Source organism: Phalaenopsis equestris, unplaced genomic scaffold, assembly GCF_001263595.1.
Source record: "Phalaenopsis equestris unplaced genomic scaffold, ASM126359v1 Scaffold000627, whole genome shotgun sequence".
Lineage (NCBI taxonomy): Eukaryota > Viridiplantae > Streptophyta > Magnoliopsida > Asparagales > Orchidaceae > Phalaenopsis > Phalaenopsis equestris.
Genome location: NW_018165067.1, coordinates 173,598 through 180,018, shown reverse-complemented (window position 1 = coordinate 180,018; position 6,421 = coordinate 173,598).

The following is a 6,421-nucleotide window of genomic DNA, read 5'->3' as shown; positions in this document are numbered from 1 at the left end:
ATCTAACACAATAAAATCCATAGGAAAGATAAATTTATCAACTTTTACCAAAACATCTTTTATAACTCCTTTGGAATAGGTATTTGAACAATCATCTAACTGAAGAGTTACAGTAGTAGGTGAAATTTCTGCTAAAGCTAACATTCTAAAAATTGATAGCTACATAAGATAATATTGGCTCCCAAATCACATAAATTTTTTCCTAAAATTCTTTTGACAATAGGACAAGGAATGTAAAAATATTAGGACCTTTAAATTTTTTAGGAAGCTTTTTTTGAATTATAGTGCTACACTCCTCACTAAGTGCAACAATCTTGTTATCTGTAAACTTCATTTTTCTTGTTAAGTATATCCTTCATTAACTTTACATAGATTGGCATTTGTTCTAAGGCTTCAACAAATGGAATGTTTATTGTCAATTTTCTCAATATTTCCAAAAATTTTGTAAATTGGTTATCTTTATTATGCTACTTCAATCTTTGAGAAAATGGAGGTGGTGGTCTTTCTACAGTAATTTTCATAGGCTTAATAGGATATTCTAACTTAAAATGAAAATCTTCGCTAGAATTTTCATTTTCCACCCCTTCTTTCTCGACTTCAACTTTAATTTCTTTTTAAACTTTTGTTTCCAATTCTTTTCCACTTATTAGTTGAATAGCCTTAATTCGCTCTTTGCTCTAATCTTTAGGATTAACTTCAACATTATTAGGCAAAGTTTCTGGAAGTTTATTGCTAAGTGCAGTAGCAATACATCCCAACTGATTTTTCATGTTTGTAATGCAGCTCGTAATTGCAGCTCCTTGACTTTATAATTATGCTCCCATTTGCAATATTAATTCTTCCATTGACAATTTCTTCTCTTTAATCTGTGAATTGCTATTGAAACTTGGAGGGTAATAAGGTTTATAGTTAAAATTTCCTTAATGGATTCGCAACATTGTCCCTCATTATGAATTTATAATATTAGGGTTATTGTTACTCCAACTAAAAATTTGGGTGATTTTTCCAACCAAGATTATAATAAATGGAATAAGGTTTACTAGATCGGTTGTTTATTGCATTTAAATTCTGATTGAGAATCTATCATTTTTCCCAGTAAATTTTCCTCAAGTACAAGAGGTGTCTGAGAATAATTCATTCCATATTGATCCATCTTCTTTAATATTACATCAATTTAAGCAACCAACATAGATATTGCATCAGAATTATGAATACTAGCTATACTTTTTGGAGTTACCCTTTCAGAAGGCCATTGAAAATTATTAGTAGTCATCTCTTCAATTAAGGAATATGCTTCATCAAATGGTTTTGACATTAATGATCTACCAGTAACAACGTCAATTATAGATCTAAGAGATATAACCAATCCATTATAAAAACTTTGAATTACTAACTAATCTAGTAACACATGGTGTACACTTCTTAAGGAGATCTTTAAATATTTCTCAAGCCTCATAAATTGATTCTCCTTCAAACTGACAAAATGATGTAATGTCATCTTTAAGCTTAACAATTTTTTATGGTGGGAAATATTTAAATAAATTTTTTTTGATAAGTCTCCCATACATGTGCTAATGATTTTAACAACATCTTAGCTATATCACTTAATGAAAAAGAAAAAGTTAAGTCCGACAACATTATTCGACACTCCAACATATTTAAATGTAGCACATAATTCCAGAAAACTAGCAAGATGTAAGTAAGGATCTTCAGTCGGTTTTCCCCCAAACGGATTATTTTGTGTCATTTGGATAATAACAGGCTTAAGCTCAAATGAATTGGAAGCTACAACAGGATTTTGTATACTCAGTGAATTTCATCTGTTGTAGGATTAGCTTAATCTCTTAAAGGTTTTTGATGATGTTTATTTTCGATTACTCAATTACTTAAGCTTTTAGTCATTTTGTTCAAATTATCTATCTATTTTTGTTGTTTTCAAAATTTTCTAATAGTTCTTTTTAACTCTGAATTGTAAGGTCCTAAACCTACCGATCTTAAACTACGCATACACAAACACAATAAGAAATTAAAATAAGCAAACACAATAAAATATAAAAATATTTAATTAAACTACAAATAATTTTTCAGTTCAAATAAAATGTTTTAAATTATAAAGTAATTTACCGTTAGTCCCTTGCAACGGCGCTAAAAACTTGATGCACAATTTTTGTGGTGCGTTGCAATTATCTTTCAATATTACAATACACACACAACAACACGAATAGTAACAATGCAGTTCAATCCCAACATATATTAATTCAATATAAATAGTTTTATCTTTTAAAATCTTTAAACTGTCAAACTGTAATAATAACGCAAGTATACATGTCGCTTAAGTAATAAAAGGGTCTAATAGTGTCCTAAGTATCGATCCCACAGGGTGTTGGAAATTCTTATAATTATAATGTAAAATACAATATTCAAACTACAAAACTTAAGTACGCAAAACAAATATAAAGTAAATTTACTATACGTTAAATGAAATGCAGTTAAAAGAATTATGTTAACCAAGCTATGTGTTGAACTTTAAAAGTAAACTTATTAAGACTAAACAAAATTTTGTAACGAAGAGTTCAAATTTAAGAAAGTATCATTCCCATTTACAATGAGTTTATGGATTGTGAAGTAATTAAAATCATTTAAAATACATATAAAATTATATTGTGCCAAATAGGAGCAATCTTATTCTTTATCCTCTGAGAGTGCATAAAGAACATTGACTAATCTAAAGTTTGGTCTCTAAATCTATGGTTATGTTGAGGGGACACTAGCTACCACTCCAGAGCTCTATCTTTTCCCTCCCTTGAGAGATAACAATCTAGCTTTAGTTTCCAAGCAACTGAACCAAATCAGGGATTTTTAATCTGTCACCTTAAAATCTCCTATTCTTCGCCCATCAAAGTATATTTCCTTATTTATTTGCACTCAACCCCATGGACTACATTCTCACCCATGAAATTGAATGCGACTCTTACCTTGTTGCAGAAAGCATAGCCTATTTGGATCTTATGTTTCTCAATAAATTTTAACATTCAATTGGCCAGATCGTGTCAGATTAAAAAGTAAATGAAGATCAGAGTTTAAATCATCACAATTTATTGACATTTAAAACTTACATAACAAAATTAATTCTTTACAAAATTGTACCTCATTATAGGGAGAAGGATAAAGAAGTTCACTCAGAATTTATGAGAAGGATACAAAAAAACATAGTTTTTATATATACAAACAAGTTTACAAAACAAATAAATGAAAGAACACAACTTATCTCACACTTCTTCTTAAGCAAAGCCGTTGAAGTTCCCTTTAAGCATTTTGTCTCTTTACAATCACACTCAATTATCTCTTAGAAATGTAATAAAGAAGAAACCTCTCACCTTCTCTCTTCTCTTACAACTCTAGAAGAAAATCATCTCTTCGTCTAAGACTTCTCTCTCTTAAACCTCATGCACACCCACCGTTTTCTCTTCAAACCTCTCGGCCCCCATTCTTCTCTAGGTCCTCTCCTTTTTTAATTAGATCCAAGCCTCATTTCAAAGAGAATCCAAAATTCCCTCCTTTTTTCATAAAAGGTACACCTCTTCACACTAAGAGACAAGTCCCTTCATCTAAGAGACATATCTCTTTATTCAGTAGCCTTTCCAAAGTGTCTAGATGCATTGAATCACTCCATGGGGTGTTTGAATTGATTGGTGCCTTCTAGAACTGTTAAAAAATAGTCACTAACCACCTTACTCCATTTTAATTCGTCTCTAGCTCTTCTGGCGCCATTGTATTGAAGTTCCACACTGTTCTCTAGATTCTGGCGCTCTGGCACCAGTTTCCCACCTCTGGCACTAGGATGCTAAAAAGCTCCATTTTTTGCTCCAAATTTCTTCTTTTTTGCTCCTTTTCGCTCCACATACCTAAAATCAATATACCTGTAACAAAACATGAAAATACCCTTATTTATAGTGCAATATCACAAAATTTAAGCGTAAAATAATACATAAAATTGCACATTATTTTAATGTATCAAGTAACCAACTGCAACATCCACCAGCGTGTCGATCTTCAACATCAGATAAGTATCCTTCGGGCATGCACATTGAGGTTGGTGAAGTCGACGCATATCCTCCACCTGACATAAGACCTTCGAGCCATCACTACATTTGAGAGCTAAGTTAGGTACTGGACCTTCGAATGTAACGAGCCTCTTTCCACTTTTGTACCTATGCCAGTTTTGGCTTGGCTAAGGTTTTGGACTGTCAACCTCATCTTTTATTGCACCGATCAAATAGTTGGATTGATATTTAATCAATGGCAAGCTACATTGATTAAAATCCCTGACATCTCTGTGATCGTCCAAGATAAAATATCTCGATGCTCGTGAAAGGTCTGGATCAGCAGTTTCTTATGTCATGCATCAAAACTTTCACTTATTAGGAAAACTTTATTGGATTCATTGTCATTAGTAGTAGACACTTCAAGTATGATCTCACTGGTCTTGAGACCACCTTCCATTTGATTTTGAAGGTCAACTGCCTTGTGATTTCACGCTAGTGACCGCTCAGAGGTAGCAACTCCTTAACTGTTCCAAAGTTCCCCTAGATGGTTATAATTTCTCTATTGGTAGGAAAATTTAGAGTCACATAGTAATTCAAAGACATCACCAAATAGTTTTTCAGCAGTGGTCAATTGAATATGGTGTTGTAGGTTGAAGGAGATTCAACTACCAGGAAAATTTTCATGCTGGTGTAATATTTTTCTTGCTCTCCCCACAAGATGGCCAGTGTGATGACACCCAAAGCTTTTTTTCTTTCACCCGAGAAGCCAAATAATGACTCAGATAATGACTCAAATGGCGTTCTCAATGGGTCAATCTTTAGGTCAATATTATCGAACACCGTATTGAAAATAATGTTTATTGACTTTTCAGTGTTGCTAGGATGCTACCCACCTGATAGTTGTTGATCAGTGTATTAATGACAATGGCTTCATTATAGGAGTTTCCCTTAGATGAGAGGTTTGCATTTGTAAGAACAATAGCAAATGGTTAGGATTGTCAGAAGTAATGAAGCAATCCTCTTTAGATTGATGCCTCTTCTAGCTAAATCGATGAAATGATTCCTCATCTCCCGAAAGATAGCTGAGATGATTTCAGCAACATGCACTTCACTCCACTTAATTGGTCCTTCAAGCAGTTTTTTAGAGGGGTCCTTTTCGCTATTACCATGTCTATGTGCTAACAATGATGAACTCCTCAGCTTCCCGACCTTGATTAATTCCTTCACTAAGTTTCAGAGGTGACAACATTCCTCCGTATAATGCCCATGGTCTTGGTGGTAGTCACAATACTTGTTTGGGTTTTAGAGCACAGGTCTGGCTTTCATCACTGAAAATTTTCTAAAATACTCTTTATTTTGAATGGCTGCTACTAATGCAGCCTTTCAGACATTTAGCGGGGTTAAACCGTACATTTATCGGTGTAAAGTGCGACCACGTGTAATACCGAGGCGGTCTCTAATTTGAATTTTGATTCTAACTCTGGTGGATTGAGTTCTCTCACAATTGCTAAGCATTGTTGCATTGTTGATGTATGAAAGGATTTTGATTGTCCCTCGATCTTTATCCTTCATCCCTAGCCTTCCTCTTCTTCGATCATGGGTCGGTTGATGCCAACTTGGCCAGAGAGGAGTCTGTGAAGGATTCCTCACTAGTGATATAGCTATTGTTCATCTCTAACATCTCAGAAAAAAACTTTAGTTTAAGCATACTCAAATCATACTTGAAACGTCTGTCTCTGACCCCCAACGATATAGCAGTTAGGGTTATCAACAGTTGAAAGACTTGTACTTCCAACATCTCCTTCTAAAAATGAGTGATGTACGATCACAGTTTCTTGTTCTCCCTGCTTGATCTGTAGCAGAGCATGTATTTTCTTCTTTGGCCTTTGCATATTATTGAAGCGTGACAGAAAAAGCGTTCTAAATTTAACAAAGGTTAGAATGATTCCAGCTGACAAAGCATAAAACAATCGAAGGGTTGTTTCCTTGAGTGTCATTAAGAAGAGGAGACCCTTCATGACATCGTCAATCTGCAGGATGCTTACTGATAATTCAAAAGACACCAAGTGGTTGATCGAATCACTTTTCCTTCATAAGGATCCATATGAGGGATTCTCAATTTTTGTGCTTGGTTGGCCTCCTTGGTTGGCCTCCAAGATCCGTTGAGTGAAGGCATTATCAAGAGAGGCCAAACTGGTATGTCGACACGATCTACCCGAGGCCTAACCACGAGGTAGATCCGGTGCTGACAAGTTGTGAGGACTCCCCTTCCCCTTCAGCTGTTTGATTGCCGACGATCCTAACGGTGTTTTGAGGTGCTCCGAGGGAGCCCTCTGGCTGATTTTTCGAGATTCAACCCCTGAGAGTGCAGATTG